Raw genomic sequence first — 22,086 nt, 5'->3', positions numbered from 1 at the left:
CTCCAGGAAACCCAGCACTTATCTCTGGGAGTGAACAAAAGAAATTGGATCTACTTTTTCGGATTAGTCATTGTCGGAGATTGGATGCTGGGCTCCTTGGACCTCTGGACTGACCCAGCATGGCACTTCTTATATACTTAGAAAGTAATAAACCTGATCTCTCCACCTCCATTAAATCCAATACAGACACTGTGGATCAAAGCATTAAAAATAGCAAGTGGCCAAAAAAGTGCTCTAAAAAAATGAGCATTCATATACAAAGCGGTAAGCATCAGAACAACAAGTATCCTTTAAATGTCACAAATTATTAAGTATGATCATTGCCAATATATGTGCAAATAAATAACTAACTTTTTAAAAAAATTCCTTGTCTTGTTACAAATAAAATAGACAAAAATAATCACTTCTCTTTCATGCAGTGCAAGGAAATCTATGTTCTTAACATCATTTGCTGACAGCCTGTACTGACGTGTCAGCATCAAGCCCCTTATGATCATGACCCCAAAAGTGAAGAATAAAATTTTTGTTAGTGGGGCAGAGAGGCCTGATTCTTACAGCTTTAGCCAATTCAATAAGTGAATTGTAAACCCTCCTGTTGAGACTGCTTTAAATCTTACCCCTGGCTCTGCTGGATGCTCAACTTTGAACCTATTTATTTTACGATTGGAAAAGAATCATTGGCTTTATAATTGTGCTAACAATTTGACTAAAACTTTTACAGGTTTTTTTTCCTACTGTTTACAATTTGATAGAGCAATTAAAGCAACCAAAGGTGGAGAGCACCTAAGCTCCCCACACCCCACCATAACCGTCAGCAGAGACTCAGGCCCATCATGCTGACACCCGTCACCCAATGCCTCGGTCTTGCCCTTTTCTCACTCACGCTGCTCAATGCACAATCCATATCCAAGAAAACGCATATACTCAATGACTTACTATCCGACTCAAAACCGGACATCTGTGCCATCACAGAAACCTGGTTAAAACCCACCGACACAGCCCTAATCAACCAGCTTCCCATCCAGACCTACGACATACTGTCCATACCCAGACGCAAGAAAAGAGGAGGAGGTCTCCTCCTAGCAGCCAAAAAAACGCTAGGTTTAACATTACAGACATCCAATACCACAGCAAATATCGAATTCGCATTATTCAACTCTAAACATCTGACCATCGCACTAATCTACGCTCCCCCAGGCCTTCTGGAATCAGACCCTTCACCAATCATAGAACTAACAGCAAAACACTTAAACTCCGGAAAACCGACCATCTTGATGGGAGATTTCAACCTCCACATGGATGCACAACCTCATTCCTCCAACTGCAAAACTCTTCTCTCCTCTCTCAACCATATGGGCTTCAGACAAATTGTGAAAGAACCCACCCACAAAGCTGGTCATACTTTAGACCTTATCTTTATAAACGAAGGACTCTCATCCCACACCACCCCTACCTGCCTTGCGGTACCGTGGACCGACCACTGTATCATCTCATCAATGTTAGAGATCTTTAAATCTCCTCCCCAAACAAATCAAAATATCACCATATCGGTCAGGAAACAGTGCTCAGGAGATCACCTCAGTAAACACCTAACCAAGGAACTAATGAATCTGGACCTCGCCGACGCCAACTCAGCAACATCTTCATGGATTAACATAACTAACAAGATAGCAGATCAAGTGTGTCCCATGACAACAAAATCTATCAATCCGGACAAAGACAACAGGAAACCATGGTTCACCACAGAGCTGAAGTCACGTAAACACGAGCTCAGATGCAAGGAAAACCAATGGCGAAAAAGCCCATCCACAACAACCCTCCTCACCTACAAAGCATGCCTCAATTCATATAGAAACGAAATCAACAAAACCAAGAAAGAATTCTTCTCCAAAAAGATACACCACTTCTCATTCAATTCAAGAGCCCTCTTCTCTTATGTCTCAGCACTCACCAAACCTCCCGGACCTAGCATCCCAGATGACCAAGCTCTTAAAAAAGCCAATGAACTAGCCGAATTCTTTGACAACAAAATCACCTCACTCGTAGCCCCTCTCAAAGGGCCATCTCTGCACACAAGCTACGCAAGCAACCACAGCCCACAAATTCCTCAACCCAACACATACACAGCAGCACTCGAAACTCTTGAACCCACGTCCACCTTAGAAATAGCGAACATCCTTAAGAAGATAAAACCATCCTCTCACCCGCTAGATCATATTCCATCAAACCTGCTGAGTTCAATCCCTGACATCATTGCCAAGCCAGTTGCAGACATCATTAACCGTTCCCTTGCTCAAGGCCAAGTTCCCGACCAACTCAAGTTGGCAATGCTCAAACCTCTCCTCAAAAAACCCAACCTTCCCACTTCGGATCCTGCTAACTACAGACCTATAGCAAACCTTCCTATGTTGGCTAAAATCATGGAGAAAGTGGTTAACAGACAACTCTCAGAATTCCTTGATGACAACAATATCCTCACCACTAACCAATTTGGATTCCGGAAGACAAAGAACACCGAATCTCTGTTAGCCACACTATCGGACAACATTATCTTCAATCTGGAGAAAGGCCAACCTTGCCTCCTCGCTCTCCTGGATCTCTCCTCAGCGTTCGACACCGTGAACCACTCTAGCCTACTACAACGGCTAACAGACATCGGCATAACAGGAGCAGCTTTCAACTGGTTTAAATCCTTCCTTGAGAACAGAACATACAAAGTCAAGATAAACAACAAGGAGTCTCACCCCATTCAATCCAAAATGGGGGTACCACAAGGATCCTCACTCTCCCCCACCCTCTTCAACATTTATCTCCTCCCACTCTGTCATCTACTTACTAACCTCAATCTAATCCATTTTCTATACGCGGATGACATACAAATACTCATCCCCATAACGGATACTATACACAAAACTATGGATTACTGGAATAAATGCCTCTCAACCATCAACGATCTACTAGCCAGTCTCAACTTAGTTCTAAACACAAACAAAACGGAAATTCTTATAATAGCACCGGAACAATCTGCCCCAACCACCGCCTGCAATCCTCTAGACACCTCAGGATACACCACCTCACCTCAAATCAGAGATCTGGGTGTACTCCTAGACAACAGACTCAACCTCAACAAATTCGTAAATAACACCACAAAAGAATGCTTCTTTAAATTACAAGTTTTAAAGAAACTAAAGCCACTTCTCCGCTACAGGGATTTCCGCACAGTACTCCAGGCCATCATTCTCCCGAAATTGGACTACTGCAATTCACTCCTGCTGGGCCTTTCCGCCTGCACCACCAAACCCCTCCAGATGGTCTTGAATGCCACAGCAAGAATTCTCACCAACGCCAAAAAAAGGGACCATATCACCCCGATCCTCCAGCATCTCCACTGGCTCCCCATTAAATACAGGATACAGTTCAAAACCAGCATGATGATTCATAAGGCCCTACATAGCATCGCTCCACTCAACTTAACCTTCCAGCTCCAACTACACACTTCTAAAAAGCCAACCAGAAGGGCATATCAGAACAGAATGATTACCCAACCAGCAAAATCCTCCCTGAGGAAACGCGCACTATCCACAGCGGGCCCTTCGCTCTGGAACTCACTACCACAGACCTCCGCCTTGAGCCGTGCCATTCCACGTTCAAAGTGAAACTCAAGACTTGGCTCTTCCTACAAGCTTTCCCAGAGAGCTAAGAGCAGGAAGAATAACAACCCTCCCATCCCACAGCAATTTTGTAATGTTTATTTGCTTTATTTATGTGTTCTTAGTAGATCTTAGTTTGTATTCTACTTTATAATAGATTTACTGTTCGATATGTTCCATGTAAACCGCCATCCCGGCGATAGTTATCTCTGTTATCTGTGAACCGGAGTGATATGTATATTATACAGGAACTTCCGGTATATAAAAACCAAAAATAAATAAATAAATAAATAAATAAATAAATAAATAAAGCAGTCTTTGAAATGCTAAAATCTCCTACTTATTGTTATGGCTCAGGTCTTGGCTAGATGTAGGGAACAGTGTTCCCAGAACACCACCCTAGAAGTGACGCAGGACTGCAGTGAAAGGCTTGGGCCAGTATTCTGCTTAACCAGCCTCCAACCCCGCAGTTTGAGCCCTTGGGTTCTGGGGGCCATCAGGTTTCTGCTGTGGCAATACATCCTGGTGAGTCTGGAGCAAAGCTTGGATAGGTTGGTAAGGCTGGGGCAAGGCTTGGACAGGAACAGAGTGCAGGTAAAGGCTGAAACTGAGGCTTGAGAGTAGGCAAGGACTGGAACTGGATCTTGAGTGCAGGCAAAGACTGGAACTGAGGCCTGAGTGCAGGAAAGAACTGGAGCTAGACTAAGACAGGACAGGTCAGGGACAACACGGAACATAAAGACCCGAAGGCAGCATTAGGCAGGATAGGCCCTGAAGGGCAAGACAATAGAAAGACCTAGATAGGCCACAGAGCAAAACAAGACCTAGATAGGCCAGAAGGCAAGGCAAGGAGTGAGAAGGCACTTCCCATTACTATGATAAGATCTGAAACACTACATAGACTCTTGCCCAACTTGTGCCGCAAACAAGAGGCCCAGAGGCTGGCCCTGGGGGCTAATTCAGCCACTGCCTGCTCCCAAAGAACCTTGGACCCACCTGGCCATAGATTTAATCAATGACCTTCCGCCATCTGTGGCAATACCACCATATGCGTAATAATTGACAGTTTCTCCAAAATGGCTCACTTTGTTCCCTTCCAGGACTCTGATCAGCACCTGAATGAGTTCAGCTATTGTCTTTCGACTACATGGCCTCAGGTACAAACTTAGATTATAAGCCCTCTGGAGATAGTGAAAAACCTACAGTACCTGAATGTAATCCACTTTGAAGTGCTGAAAAGTGGAATATAAAAATCTAAAATAAATAAATAAATGACCTCCCCCACCCATATTTTATCTGACCGCGGAGTGCATTTTACCGCTCATTATTAGCAAGGACTGTGCAAAAAATTTGGAATCACCTTGAATATCTCATTCCCATATCATCCGCAGACTAACGGCCTACCCAAATGAACCAATCAATCACTCAAAATCTTCCTACAGTCCTACATCAATCATCAACACGACAATTGGGCCTCTTCTTCCATGGGCGAAAGCCTGCATAACGACCATGTTAACAAATCCATAGGCTTATCCCCTTTTTCCTGGTATATGGACACCACCTCCAGATCCCATTACAACTAAGCACAACTGTGAGATGCCCAGCAGCCAACATCAAGGAACAGGAACTACTAGATATTTGGCAGTCTACACACCAACTTCTGTAACAATCTGTGACACGTTTCAAAACACAGGTGGTTAAGAAATGCCGGCCAGTCTCATAACTTCAACCTGGAGACTGGGTCTGGTTGAGCACCTGCAACTTAAGGCTTTGCATGCCATCCATCAAGTTCACACCACACTTCTTCGGGCATTTTCCCGTTGTCCGTTGTATAGGCCAGGTAGTCTATAAGCTGAAGTTACCCCCCACCCCCACCCCCTTTCTCTGCATATCCATGATGTATTCCACGTATCATTACTCAAACCTCCTGTCTCTGTTGCCCTTCAACACCTTTCCCCTGGGGATATTCCTGTAGAAGAAGACACGCAGTATGAACTTGTGGAAATTTTGGATTCTAGGAGAAGTTGCAATAAGCTGCAGTAGCTCATTGCTTGGAAAGGTTATGGCCATGAGGAAAACTCCTGGTAACCAACATCCAATCTACAGAATCACCAATTTCTCCAAGAGTTTCACCGCTGATTTCCCATGAAAGCCAGGCCTAAGAAATTGGGGAGGGATCTTTGAAGGGGTCCACTGGTTCCTTCCTGAGCATGCACGACAGCGTCCCATGGCAGTTTCCCCCAGGGCGGAGGGCTTGTGCCACCAGTAAGTCAGAGAAGGTAGCTGGGGTCTAACAGGCCACAGAGCAAGACAAGGCCTAGACAGGCCACAAGGCAAGGCAAGGGGCTGGAAGGCCCTTAGGTGACAAGGCAAGGAGCCCCTTAGGCCACAAGGCAAAGTAGGCCGCAAGGCAACAGTAGCCATGGGCAAAGAGCCAAGGGCAACTTGATGGGAAAGTGAAGAGTTTTTGGCAAGGCTGGATTATGTAGGGTTGAGACTTGAGTGTGCTGCAGGCAAGGAAGAAGATTCCTAGTAGCTAGGAGGCTGCACCACAGGCTGAGTTTGATGAGCTATGAGGAACTGATGGGGATAGCATGGAATGAAGCTCTGCTGGCGGGGAGACATCATAGTCAAAGTACAATGAGGTTGCATAGCAGGTGAAATCATAACACTTATTCCCATTGCCTGTTTTAATTTCAGTTAAAGTGGCTCCCTCCCTGAAAACTCACCTTTTTGAAATGGCTTCTAAATCCTAATCAGTCCCCCCTGATTATATATTGCTACCCATCCTGTCTTGTCTAGTATGTTCAATAAAGTGCCCTCAATTTATCATATCTAGTCAGCTGTCTCCGGAAAATATAAGCTAGCTGTTCCACTGAGGCTATTTCTTGCACTTGCCTTCGCCAGCAACATAGCATAGGAGCTGATTTCCATAAGGTAGCTATCATAAATCTGCCTGCATGTATCAGATGATCTGCCAAAGTTCACTTAGCCATGCTAAGATTAGGATCTCCCCACTGCCCCAGCAAGCAGAGCAGTGGTGGCAAACCAAGATTCACCTGTAAAATTTGGCTTACTCCATCCTGATCTGCTTCCAGAACTCCACCACCAAGAGACAGGACCATCACACATACAGGTAGGTACCTACTTGTCCATATCCCCACTAACATAAATTTGAGGCCCCTGGACATCGATACACCCTATGAAACAACTTGACCATTAGCTCCATACGCTTACTACAGATCAACATTCGGTGTGTTTTTTTCCAGATCATTATCCAGTTCTCATTACTCAAATCTATATGCAAGTCCCTGTTTCATTTTTCAATTATATTGAGAGGGGAATCGCAAGCCATCTGACAAGTAAACACTGCTGTAATCAATTTTGAAATTCATCACCTGGGTACTTCCTCTTGTACAATTACTTTCTCCACTGGATTAAGGGCTTTCTGCTGCCATCCCCGTCACCTTTAGACCTCCAATTCCTCCACCACACATTGATAAAAGAGCTCAGAATCTTCCGATATCTCATTCTCTTCTCGATGGTCTTGAAACATTTTCAATCACACACTTGCCTCATCCCAAAGTTGCCCCAAGAACTTCAACCCTAATTTCCACCATTCCATTACATCTCTATGCATAATAGTGAATACCAGTCTCTCATTATGCCATTTGGGCATAATTCCTGACAAGGCTGAATATCAAGACCTAAAGTTTTACACATGGTCTTCCATACCTTTAATGTATGTAAAATATGGGGGTTTTGAACATCCAGTTCATCACGCCCCGTGGAGCAGATCTGGCTGCAGTAATAACTTTGCTAAGTCTAATCCATCAGCTAATTGTACTTCTGTGGAGTACCATGGTGTCACCTAATCTCTATGGAGCCACATTAATGTTCCCCATGAGGTTAGGTGACCAGTAGTAGCCTTGTAGATCTGGCAATGCCATACCACCCGCCTCTTTTGGCTTCCATAACATCCACATTTTAATTAGAGTCTGTTTGTTATGCCAAATAAACTTAACTAGCATCCCCTGTAACAAAGAGAAAAAGCCAACAGGTAAGTAACAGTACATAAGAACATAAGAAAATGCCATACTGGGTCAGACCAAGGGTCCATCAAGCCCAGCATCCTGTTTCCAACAGTGGCCAATCCAGGCCATAAGAACCTGGCAAGTACCCAAAAACTAAGTCTATTCCATGTTACCATTGCTAATGTACTTAATAGCAGGTAATGGACTTCTCCTCCAAGAATGTTGAAATAGATACATTAATCTTGGGAGAATATTCATCTATAGGATGTTAATTCTGCCTGACCATGAAAGAAACTGATCATCCCAGGTCCTTAACTCTTTCTGTATTCGATCCACCACAGGTGCATAGTTTCGTTTGACAAATGAGCTAGAGCCCTAGGTACCCAGATGCCTAGGTATTTAATTCCATCTCGTGCCCTTTGGAAATGTGAAAAGCTCAAGGGAACATCACAAAGGCCTATAGAACCAAAGGGGAGAACTTCTGATTTAGAAAAATGGGTCTTATACCCAGAAACTTTACCATACTCAGATAATTTTAAAAGTTTCAGACCAGAACTCCTCGGGTTTGTCAAAAAAAAAAAAAAAAAGGATCACATCATCAGCACATAAGGAGATAACATTCTCCATCCCCCTGCTGAAGTCCCATGATGCCTGGACACATGCAAATCTTTTCCGCTAACACTTCTATTGCTAAGTTGAATAACAATGGTGAGATGGGACATCCTTGATGTGTACCTCATGGCACTGGAAAAGGCCCGAGCATCACCCATTGGTTAATACTCTAGCCCTGGGATGTGAATAAAGCACACCCACCCATGCCCTGAACTCCTCTGGCAGTCCTACCTTTTCGAGCACCTTAAAAAGAAAAAAACAATTAAAGCCTTTTCAGCATCCATGGCTACCATCAAAACTTCCATCTTTTCCTTTCTATCTAAGGAGATGATGTTCATCAGCCTCCTGGTATTGATGGTAGAGAGTCTCTCCTTGATAAACACTGTTTGGTCCTCTTATCAAGAAAGGCATGATTGACTCTAACCGTAAAATTTTGGCTAGTATTTTACATTTGTATTCAAAAGGAGACAGGATTGATACAACTTGCAGGGAGGAGCCCTGCAGGGTCCTTGCTATCAGCAGGCGGACTCAGACAAAGCAGAGGTTCAGCTGGAGGTTCGCCTTTACCAGCCCACGTTCCCCTCGGGTTGAGCCTTTGGATACCAGGGCTGACAGATCCTAGGTGGGGGCTTCTGCTGTTGGTGGAGAGATCCATCAAGATAGCTGGGTTGGAGTGGGCGAAGGTCAGGTGTATCCGGTGGGAGGCAAGAGTCAGTGGCAGGCATCGGTCTAGTGTATCCAGGGACATGCAGTGGTCGGTGGCTGGCAGAGGTCAAACGTATCCAGAGACAGGCAGTGATCAGAGGCAGGCGGAGGCAAAGTGTATCCAGTGGCAGGCCGAGGTCAATACTAGGTATCCAACCAAAGGGAATGGTGGGACGAATAGGGAGGGTAGGAAGGTGAGGAGAACAGGTGGGCAACAAGGGAGATGCTGAAGAACAGAAGACAAGGATGCTGGGCAGAAGAACTAAAGACAAGGACACTGGAACAGGAGATAGAACACTGGAGCAACACGCACTACTATAGAGTAGGGAGACTTGTTGCTGAGGCAGTGTGGAAGAGAAGGCAAAGTCCTTTATAGGCCTCAGCCTGTGAAGTAATCGATGGGTGCCGCAGTGGATTTCATGTCACGGGCTCTTTAAATATGATGTCAGGTGTACATGTTTGCAGGGGAGGCCTGCCTAAGCATTGGTGGCATCCTGCCGCTTGGATGGAAGAGAGCTCGGCAGTTCATGGGAGAGGCCTGCAGACTGTCAAGTATAACAGCCTCTAGACTATCCCGGCATGATCCGGGTAACTATAGACCAGTGAGCCTGACTTCATTGCCGGGAAAAATAGTGGAAACTATTCTCAAGATCAAAATCGTAGAGCATATAGAAAGACATGGTTTAATGGAACACAGTCAACATGGATTTACCCAAGGGAAGTCTTGCCTAACAAATCTGCTTCATTTTTTTGAAGGGGTTAATAAACATGTGGATAAAGGTGAACCAGTAGATGTAATGTAGTTGGATTTTCAGAAGGCGTTTGACAAAGTCCCTCATGAGAGGCTTCTAAGAAAACTGAAAAGTCATGGGATAGGAGGCGATGTCCTTTCGTGGATTACAAACTGAATAAAAAAACAGGAAACGGGAGGAGAGACGTCACCTCTGTGGAAGGCTGCCTAGTTCAGAGGCTCTCCCAGCACCAAACGCAATATTCAGCACATACAAACATCACTGGCAAATTCAATCAATAACGCTACTACCATTGCTGGCACCAGCAAGCTGATGTCTGTGAAATGCAAATCATTGGATTTTAAAAGGAATTCCTATCAAAAACAAGCTTGCAGCATCGGTCAGACTTCCCCAAGATGACGCAGGGGGCTGAAAGCGCGATACCAGACAGCGCAATGCAGGACTTAAGCCCCGAAGATGATGATTTACCAACCCGGGCCAAAATGAAATCTTGCTTCACAGATATAAAACAAGATATTCTAAACAATAGAACAGAGATCATACACTCAATTGAAGAAATCAAAGAAGAGCTTGCCGAAAATGGCTGGCGGCTCTTCGACGTAGAAACTCGAGCCGAGGAGAACAGCAAAGATATTAAGCAGACCTGCGAAATGCATGCGTCTCTGCAAAGTGAAATAGAACAGCTCACAAAGTCGAAGATTTAGAAAATCGATTGCGAAGACTTAACTTAAGATTCAGGGGAATACCATTCGCAGGATCATCAAAACAGCATGGAGGTGGTAAGCCAGATCAGTGTTATGCTCCTGCAAGCTATGCCAAACACTCCAGCTCTAGAAAATCCTCTGGCTGTTAAAATTGAGTGAGCCCACAGAGCTTTAGGACCCAGCTTGAATAACAAACCCCGAGATATCATAGCTTGCTACCATGACTTTACAATCAAAGATCAACTAACTATGATAGCAAGGAAGCATACATCGTGGGCATGGCGGGGTCACAACATAATGATTTTCACAGATTTTTCACCTGCTACATAAGGAAATGCCAGGAACTTAAAAGCATCATTGATGTCCTCCGCAAGGACAATGTGAGGTACCGTTGGCTATTCCCTTTTGGGTTAAGCTTCACTCTTAAAGGGACATCACATCGGGCTAAAACTCTGACAGAAGCCACCCGCATCATGGCTGAAGCAGGCTACCCGGGATTTGATATGCCAAAAACCGTTCCGAAAGATTTTAAGCAGAGAGAAGACCCTCCACGCTGGCAACGAGTGCCCAACAGAGGCCGTAGACTACGACGCAATTCGGAGGATGGGAACCCACTCCACGATCCAACTTGAGCCAAGGGTTTTCAATTACAGGCTGACCACAAACTTTCCTGTCGTGAGCTAACACATTGTCATTCGAAGGATTGAATGGTTTCCATTGGTCACTTCAGAGTTGCTGAAGACTCACATAGGTTGCATAAATAGTTCAAATGTTGCTGAAGTTTAAGATTAAATGATGTTTCAGTATTATGTTTCAGAAGGTGCTGGGGGGGGCTCCCTCCATACGAGGTAGATTATATCCTCCATATTCATTGCTGTATCACCCTACTACTGGGGTTATACAGGGAGAGGTGGGGAAGTGGGAGGGAACTTGCAGGGAATGTGTATCTTATATTACTGTATGGGTCGTTGACTGGTGATTCTATCTGGGTTTCTCTTACATTATGTCCCAACGCGAGACTGCTAATCTTATTACTAAAGGTCAAGTTCACATCATTACACCAGGATTTACAGGGGATTTCCTATGCTTTTTCAGTGTATAGTACGTAAAGGTGACGCACATTAATTTCTTCTCCCTTAACGTAAAGGGGTTGAACTCTCCTCTCAAACGCCACCGACTTTTTTTGGACCTACAGCAGCATCACATAGATGTGGCCTTTGTTCAGGAGATGCATCTTAAACGGCGTCATGAAGGTCTATTAAAACACAATGGGCCTGATTTTAAAAAGCATTTACTCGAGCAAAACTGGTTTTTGCTCGAGTAAATACACTTTACTCAAGTAAGTGGGCTTTTCAAAATTGCTACAATATATGCCATTGAATTGTCCATAGGATTTACTCAAGTAAGTGCACTTTACTCGAGTAAATAGCTTTTGAAAATTGCTACGATAGTATGTCACATTTACATGCGTAACTCCTTTGAAAATGACCCCCAATATGTATCCATCGCAGTATTGGGTGGCCAACTCTAAAACCCACAAATATTCGGGAGTAGGCATACTGATAAAAAAGGACATTTTTGAACAAGTGTCTATGTTCAGATCCCGAAGGCCGCTATCTCTTACTAGTTATTTTAATCGGGGGAGTGAAATATACATTCAAAACTGTTTATGCCCCAAACTCTAATCAGGGATTATTTTTTGAAAGATTATCTCATATTATCGATGACCATGCTGAGGGTCACCTAATACTAGGAGGAGATTTCAACCTCACTATCAACCCATACCTAGACATCTCATCCGGTCACAATCAGGCCATTGGGAAGGACCGTAAAAAATTCAAAGCGTGTATTTCCAGATTTAACGTGATAGATACCTGGAAGAACAGATTTCCGAAGTCCAAAAGCTATATGTTCTTTTTCAGAGCGCATCAGTCACATTCCAGATTAAATCTATTTTTGGTACATAGGGGCTGTATCAATATGGTCTCACAAACCACGATAGAGCCGATCACATGGTCTGACCATGTACCTATTTGAATGCCCCTAACTATTCTACAATACGATAGAGAGAGGCATCTTAACGACAGTCTGATCGAGGATCCAGACTTTAATATACAGCTAAAAACAGACATACAAGACTATTTACAATTTAATGATACACCTGATACTTCACCAATGGTCCTTTGGGACTGTCTAAAAGCAGTAATTTGTGGCAAATTAATAGCTAGAGGTATGCATTTGAAAAAACAGAGAAATGCTGAAAGGGTCCATAATAATGATACAATTACAGCAGCTGGGTGACTCCCATCAAAAAACAGGATCCCGTAGAATATTGGCTCAAATAGACAAACTCAGGATACGACTAGGAGAACTGGACGCAGCCTGCATTGCCCATAATTTAGAACTGTGCAAACAAGTATATTATGAAGAAGGGAATAAGGCTGGTGAACAATTAGCTCGTAAACTAAAAACCCAGACAGCCCAAAATAATATAATCAAACTTAAAGATCATCAAGGCCGCATGCTAACCACTACCGTGGACATTTGACAAAGATTCTTACAATTTTATATGGAACTTTACTGTGCAGATTCTAAAATTACAGTAGAGGAGATTACCACATATCTACAGGATATTCCTCTGCCACATTTATCAGTAACAAATAAAGAAGCATTGGATAAAGAAATAATGGGAGCTGAAGTGGTGTGGGTGATCAAAAATTGGAAAATCACCGGGACTAGATGGGTACACAGCGACTTTTTATAGAAAATGTATAGACGTCCTAACCCCTATCCGAGTTAAATTGTTTAATTCGCTACGAGATGTAACATCCCTATCATCTACTGGCAAGGATCACCCTCATAGCCAAACCTGGGAGAGACCCCACCAACTGTGGATCGTATAGACCGATCTCTCTCATCAATCTAGATATGAAGCTTTTAGCGAAAATACTGGCCAACAGACTAAATACTATTTTACCGGACTTAGTACATCTGGACCAATCTGGATTTATTCCTGGAAGAATGGCTTCCGATAATGTCCGGAAAACTGTTGTCGCCATCTGGTGGGCAAGAATGCAGAAGATACCCTTGATGTTACTAACTATTGATGCCGAGAAGGCCTTTGACTATGTGCATTGGCCATTTTTGTTCCAAGTAATGCAATCTCTACAATTTGCCCTTGAAACTACATCAGAAATGGCTCATCGCTGTTTCCATCATGGAATAGTATCAGCAAAGGTCATGGCGACTGAGGGTGCCCATGGAACTCTGTGGTCGTGTCCTGCAGCATCCAACCACATCCACTGGTGCCCACCGTGGTGACGGCACCCGTAGGGCCAATTGTACTCTCACATTTACCAACAAAATATCATGTCAAGAGCACCAAACAACTCTTCCTCCAGGGTTTTGACAGCACTTGACCGTGTCTTGATCCATTTGATGGTATGTGCCATGCCTAGCACCACAGGCACCTGCAGACAGACAGCCCGGCGGCACTGACAAAGATCCCAGTGTCTGAAGGCATCATGGACTGGCAGCTACCAAGAATGCCAGCAGCACCTGCAGGCAGAGGCTCTGCAGCCCCAATATGTCTCACTGGTACTGAAAGGAACTGAAGACTGCTAGCGCCAATGGTTCCCCTTGGCTCACCTTTCCATCCGAGAGTGTCAATGTTGAGAATTCAATGGCGTCCTTTGCCAGCAGCTATGGCTGACGATAACCTTGTTAGCGCTCATTAGCACCGATGGTGCACGAATCTCTGTGGGGCCTCCAATGCCACTCCAATCACAGTGGCTTAGGCCTCTGAGATCATAGGTATCCATGGTGCCCGATAGCTGAGGGCCAGTGATGGGATAGCAGGATGCTCCTCGGTGCCCTGTTAGGACATTGCAAGGAATCTGGAGGGCACTGGACCACTGTACCTGGATGCCTCAGTGTCCCAGGGTGCCTTCTGTATGGTGACTTCGACATTTGATGTGTCCAAGGCCGAAATCACTGTCACCTGAGGGCTTCAGTGGCACTCGAAGGCTCTCAAGAGCCCAAGTGGTCAATGGCCTTGAGGATGACCAGGGCATTCAATGGCGATACCAGTGCCTTGTTAATAGTGCTTAACTTTGTTGAGAGTGTTAATGAATGATATTGGTGGCCAACATGCCCAATGGCCTCCATGGCATCGATGTTGTCGATGGTATCAAGGCAGCTCTGCACTGCTATGGTCTCGAGGGTAGCCACAACCTCGAAGCCATGCACCTCAATGGCATCGAGGGCTGCTGCAGCAGCATCAAGGCCACATACCTTGAAGGTAAAGAGGGTGGCCACACATGCACCTCGATGGTATCAAAGGCCCTGAGGGCATTGATGGCACAGAGGTGGCTCCAATGGCATTGCGGGGGACCATGACACTCTATGGCAGTCCTGGTCCTTGACACTATAGAGGTTGGTGATGATACTCCACCACATTGAGGCCCAAGGCGCTCACTAACTCCAGTGCATCGAGATGATGCCTATGGCACAGAAGGCCCTTATGGCATGAATGGCGGTCACGAAACCTCGATGGCATCGAGGGCACCCCGGCACTTCAATGGAATCCAGGATGACCATGGCACTTAATGGTAGCCCTGGTCCCCGACGTGGTCTTGACATCAATGCGTCAGATCAACTGTGCGCTCGTCACAGATGTGCACGGGCAACCGTTACTGGGCATAGCATTGAAGGTGTGGCAGCAAGCTGCTTGCCCAGGCTCCTGCTCACCCTTCTCTCTCAAGGAGACTGCACTGCCATTACAGGCAAGCAGGAGGGGAGGCTACGTCATCCAGGGCTTCTGCTCATGGAGTCTAATTCCTTTGAATGAGGGAAGGATGAGCTCTCCCCCCTCACAGGAACAGTGTAGTCCTCAATCTCTTCACTATCTGAACCTTCATCAATGCCGATCAATCCAAGGACTCCCCAAAACATTCAACCATTAACAATACCATTTGTACATAGTATTTAATTAATTTAATTTGTATTTTGTCTAACCAGTTATTCTTTCCTATCTCTTCCTTCTTCTCCAAGTTCTGTGACCCTTGTTAATTGTAACTGTTTCCTTCGATCACCACAGTTTTAGTTTGATGTATTTAATGCACCCCGTTTCATGTAAACCAGCAAGATATGTCCTCATGATTGCCGGTATATAAAAACCTTAAATAAATAAATAAATAAATAAATAAATAAAATAAAATAAATTGGTGAAACAACATGGAACTCCTGCCCGGGTAGAACTCAGGCGAGTCCCCAGGCTCAGTGGCCTACACGGATCACCCACGGACAACATTTAGTCACTCCTGCCAGCACCTGACAAAGGTAAAAAAACAAAACAAACAAAAAAAAAAACAGACAGAGGGAGGAGAGGGCAGAAATACTAAATGTAAGTGCAGTATTTATTTAATAAGCATGTGAGGCAGTGCCTAGGGTTCTCCTAGGAACACTAGTGCAGGACAGGCTAGTTGCCTGGTACACCTTAAATTACTTAAGGAGAGAATGCTCTATGGATGGGATCCTGCGGGGCAGGGGGGGGGGTGGCTCAGAGAGCATTACCAGAGACTGGGAAATAGGAGCTGGGATCCAGGTACGGATAACCAGACTAGGCCTGGGTCACCAGGAGGAAGGCAACTCCTGTAAAGTAACTGTCCAAATAGTGAGCTGTGCCAAAGCAGAACTGAAACATTTGAGTAATTGAGTACACTGTCTGAAGGCAAATGCAGTCTACTGTTATGTATGTGTGAAGCTGCAATAAAGCTATTATATTTTAAGAACGGCTGGAGTCAGATTGAATTTATGCCTCCAGGCCTGTGGGAATCACCGCTCGGTCCCACAAAGGAATAGTAATAGACTCTGCCAGACTGCACAGTGACTAAGATCTGCCATGGGGCTGGCAGACAGTAGAAAGAAGAAGAAAAATGAAAAGAAAATAAAACAACCATAAGGGAAAGGAAAGAAAAACAGCTGTAGCTCTAGAAAAAAATCACTTATAAAAACTGCGAGGAGAGAGCAAAGCTGAATACCATGACACATATGCCTCACTCAACCACATGGCTCCGTAGGAAAAAAAAAAAAAAAGAGAGACTGAGGGACTCTGCCTAGGGGGCAGGGTGATAACTACAGCTGCACATGTTCAGTAGGGCATGTTTGAAAGTTCTAGAATCTTTGAGATCAAAGCTTTGGACCGGGGCTCCATCCAAGGTCGTCACTCATGTGTTAGGACTTCATCCTGCTTGTCCTTGGAGATATCAGTTAATCTTTACAGTGCCACTAGTCTTATTTTTCTAGTTATTAAAAATGTTTCTCCCGCTCCACTATTTAGTTCCCTTCAGACTTTGCATGCATCCTATGATACTTGTATGTGGTCCTAGTAACAATTATCAGTATAGAACCATCCCCCCCCCCCCCCCCACCAATTTACATAGATTCATGGATGGTGAGAAAAATAGGCAAAGAATATTAAACACAAATATCTCCTAATTAAATAAAAATCAGAACAAAATATTAAGCTTAAAGGATAACACCTTGGTTATCCATTCTATTGTTTTACATATTTAAATTAATAACCTATCCTTTCTCTTCCTTCTCACCCAAGTTCTTATCACCCTGTTATATGTAACTGCCTTTTCAGCACCTTTGTTATAGTTATGTTTACTATGCACCCCTGTTTTATGTGAACCAGCATGATGTGACTGCTGTCTCGAATGCCGGTATATAAAAATTTGAAATAAATAAATAAAATAAATATAAATACATTTTAAAAGCACTATACGTTCATCAATTAGAAGATGCATGAATATGTTGGGCTGGTGCACCTGAGTAGATGTTATAAGCCACCAATGTACACACATATCTCCTGCTGTGCGCACAAATAAAAGGATTGGAAAAAGAGGTGGGGTGTGATCTGGGCAACCATTCATGTGTGTACTGGTGCGCACCTGGGTCCACAGCTGCATAACTTTACTTCTGCTATGGATGACTTGTAAGTGTTAAAACAAACAAATTTAGGGAAGTCAGCGGGATTTTAAGGGTCACAGCTAACAGGGGGAAGGGAGGCTATTAAAGTAGGAGGGTTTGCAAATCCTATCCCTACACTAGGTGAATTGGGAAAATGGTGAGTGGCATCGGTGCGTGTCCCTTCTAAAAATGTCCCCACTTACGCAGTAGATGTGGAATTTGTACACACATGCGCACGTCCATTTAAAATTAAGCCTACGTGTAATTGTGTCCCCGGCTATTTTAAAACATGCGTGCATATACACGTGTATGTTATATAGTGACCGCGTCTCTGGGTGCAGGCAAACAAATGTGTGCACATGTGCGCCTCCACGTCTGTTTAAAAGTTACCATCTTTTTTTTTTTTAATCATTTTTATTTTGATATTGGCAAAAGGAGACAACCAACAATATCTTTATCAATCTGTAACATTTGTTAAAGACAGAAAAAATATAATTCACTGAAGCTGTTACTTAAAACAAGTTTTCCTCACTTCTGCCATATCTATTTTTAATTAAATAACATGTGAAAAACCCTCCCAACCCAACTTAAATAACTCCCACACCCTTTATCCTTCTCAGCTTCAATCATCCATCATTCATACTTCACTCATCACCATTCCCCCCACCCCCACCTAGTTGAAGCAAATGACCTTGTCAAATTCCCTTTTTTGTCATTCAACTTCCATTGTGCATAACAACCCAGCTCTCCAAGTCTGCTTTTTTCCACTTGAGATAAGGTGTCATAGAAGCAATGCCAAATATTCACATATTCAGCCAGTATTTTATGCACCAATAAACATGCATCATATCATTCTATTTTCATAGAGGTATTCTATTTTCATAGAGGTAGTCTGATTACAGAATCCCTTCAAAAAACCATCACGTACTGGAACGAATGCCTACAGCCCATCAAAAACCTACTCTCAAGCCTCAACTTAGTATTGAATGCTAATAAAACCGAAATGCTCATTGTCTCCCAGGATCCACGCACAATCTCTTCCAGCCTTTCTCTACCAAACACAAACAACTCATTCTCATCTGACGTCAGAGACCTTGGAGCATGGCTTGATAATCATCTAAACCTAAAAAAGTTCGTAAACAATACCACAAAGGACTGCTTTTACAAACTGCAAGTCCTCAAAAAACTTAAACCCCTCCTTCACTTCTCCGACTTCAGGCTAGTACTACAATCCATTATTCTTTCTAAGCTCGACTATTGCAACTCCCTGCTACTAGGTATACCCGCCAACACTATCAAACCATTACAGATGGTTCAGAATTCAGCGGCTAGAATTCTAACTAGCACTAACAAAAAAGATCATATCACCCCAATCCTTCGGAACTTACATTGGCTCCCCATTAAACAAAGGATACTCTATAAGGTACTCACTATCATCCATAAAGCGACAAACAAACTAGCTCCCATCACATTAAGCTCTCAACTACAACCACACACTTCCTCCAGACCAATAAGAAGCGCATACAGAGGAACACTGCATGCTCCACAAATAAAATCATCATTGAGCAAACGAGCGCTATCTTCAGCAGGCCCACACCAGTGGAACACGCTTCCCCCAGATCTTAGACTAGAACCCAGTCATCAAGAATTCAAAAAAAGACTGAAGACATTTCTCTTCCAACAAGCTTTCCCAGATGCTTAATCTTACTGTGACGGACAGACTTCCCATTTACTAAGTATCCCCTAATTATGGACACTGTATCAAGTACTACTTTTAAGAATCTGCAACTGGACAATTATCTTTGAGCTCAAAAATTTACTTTATTTCATATATATATTTGGCATTGCTTATATTTATATTTATTGCTACGTTAAATAGTTAAACTTCTTATATAAAATTATTTTATTTCTTTATTTATTACCAGTTAAACTATTATCACTTTATTTAGCACTATGTTAAATTGTCAACCAGTTATACTGTTCCATATGTTCTACGGTTCCATGTAAAGCTCCGCTCTCTGTTGAGCAGTTCTTCGTTTTATGTAAACCGGAGTGATTTGTAGTCCCTACAAGAACTTCGGTATATAAAAATTAAAAATAAATAAATAAATAAAATAAATAGTCCTTTGTTCCCTCCAAAGTGTAATAGAAGGAGAAGCTTCATTAATCCATTCTTTCAATATACATTTGTGGGCTACTAGGAGAGCTACTGAAAAAAACAGACTCCTCATCACTAACAAGTGTATAGACCAGTGGTTCTCAACCGGTGTGTCGTGACACACCAGTGTGTTGCCAAGAACACGCAGGTGTGTCGCCACACTTCCCGGTCCCCCGCTGACCCAGCTGCTCCCCGGTCCTCCTCTGCCCGGGCTTAAAATGCTGTCAGCCCAGGCGGAACGCGGCAGGACAGCTGGAGTCAGCAGCACTGGCATGCTCTCTTCTTCCCCCCCCTCCCCCCCCCGTGGCTCGGAAGAGGAAGTGGTGAGCAGCGGGTGCATGCGCAGGAAGAAGAGACCATGCTAGTGCAGGCAGCATCTGCCCGAAGAACAGAAGAAAGGTGGGGCTTGAGGAATGAGCAGCACGGCTTGGAGAAAAATGAAGAAGAAAGTCAACCCCCGCGGCCGATGGGACTCCTTTCTCCGCGAGGGCTGAAAATGAAGGAGGTTAGGGTTGGGAGGAGGCTGCTGCTGCTAGTTCTGGGGAGGGAGAGTGAATGAGCAAGCATGTGTGTTTGAGATCCTGTGTGTTTATGTGTGTGAGTGAGATAGCATGTATGTGAATGATTGAGAGCCTATATATGTGAAAAAGAGTATGTCTGTGATTGAGAGCCTGCCTGTGAGAGAGAGAGCATGAATGTAAGTTTACGATTGGGAACCTGTATGTGTAAGTTTGTGATTGAAAACTTGTTTGTGTGAAAGAGTATGTGTGTACGATTGAGATCCTTTGTGTGTGAGAGAGATCATGTGTATGTATGATTAAGAGCCTGTGTGTATAAGTAGGAGAGAGAGCATGTGTGTCTGTGTGTGATTGAGAGCTGGTTTAGGTGAGGGAGCCTTTGTGTAAATGAGAAAAAGAGAGAGAGCATGTTTGTATGCATGTGAATGAAAGTCTGTGTGTGAGAGAAAAAGACAGCATGTATGTGTGTGATTGAAAGCCTGTGTGTGTAAGCGTGAAAAGATAGACAGCATGTGTATAAATGTGTAATTAAGAGCCTATATAAGTGAGAGAAAAAGCATGTGTATATGTGAATGACTGAGAGCATGTGTGTATAGATGTGTAATTCAGAGCCAGTATAAGAGAGAGCACTGGTATGTGACAGAGAGAGGAGAAAGTTCCAAGCAAACCACCCCTCCTCCTGCTAATTCAAAACAATCTCAGGAGACCTGGATATGAAACGTTCCCAGGTATGCAGAGCAAAAATTTTTTGTATCCTTATTTTTCATTACTGGGTCTTTGTGTCTGTTATTTTGAAATATTTTATTGGTATGTAGAAATTTTTTATACGAGTTTTTAATTGGCTATTCCACTCATTATCTATTTCGAAATAATCTGTTCTTTTTGTTAGTATGGTTTTACTGCTACTGATTTTATATTTCTTGATTTGTTTTATAAGGATGGGTGACGTTTCTTTTTTCCTCTGTTACACTGCATACAAAGACTCTGTCTTGTTGCAGTTTCCAATTCAGTTTTTTCTGCATGCTTCTAGTTATACGTTTTGGTCTCTTTATTCTTTGTTAGGTGAGGGTCAGCACATGTGATTTAGGTGAGGTTTTCTGCTGGTGTGTAGTTTCTGTGTAGGGTTCTATAGCAGCCTGGCTTGGTCCGTTTTCCTAATAGGAGATGTATTGGTGTCTTAAGGCCTGGTGTAATATTTTCAGGGTTGCCTTTTCTTAAATGTTACTGTTTAAGTGCTGGAAATTGGTGCTGTTTTGGTGTGGGATGTTTACTATTTATGCAATTTCTGTTCAGACAGAATACGTATCTTTTCCTTGTGTCATTTTAAACAATAAAAATAATTACTGGACCTTTGCTTTTTATTTCCGCCATGAATTGTAATGAGCAGTGTGTCACACATGTGAGCGTGGCCTGTCAGGTGTGTCACGATGGGAAAAAGGTTGAGAACCACTGGTATAGACCATAATGATTCCATCCCTCCCAATAGCAAAATATCTCCTTAAAGGGTAATGTAATATGAGTACACTAAGCTATTAAAGTGATGATTTTTTTCCCAGAAAGAGAAATTCTTATGACATGTAAGAAATATATGTAAAAGACCCTTTTTCCAATTTACATTTGACGTTCATCTGACTCCAACATCCCAATTTTGTGCAAATGTATCCTATCCGCTTGACAGTGTTGTAATATTTTAAATTGCATTTCTTTGAAATGCATTAATACTGGTAACTTCTGAACCTCCCAGAATAGGACACAGTTACCTTCTACTGTTACTGTTCCATCAAGCTCCCTCTGCCAGTACTCAGTTAATCCAGTTAACATACCATTTGGCTATAGAATTTTCCCCCTTGTAATCTGTTCCATCTCAATTGCTAATTTTAGTTCTACCTTGAGCTCATCTCCTGCCAACCCCAAAGAGTGAAAATAGTGTCGCATCTGTAAATAACCATACAAATGCACCTTTGGGATTTGAAACACC

The sequence above is a fragment of the Rhinatrema bivittatum genome, chromosome 4, assembly GCF_901001135.1.
Source record: "Rhinatrema bivittatum chromosome 4, aRhiBiv1.1, whole genome shotgun sequence".
Taxonomy (NCBI): domain Eukaryota; kingdom Metazoa; phylum Chordata; class Amphibia; order Gymnophiona; family Rhinatrematidae; genus Rhinatrema; species Rhinatrema bivittatum.
The sequence above is the reverse complement of the archived record's forward strand: the minus strand, read 5'-3'. Positions refer to the sequence as shown.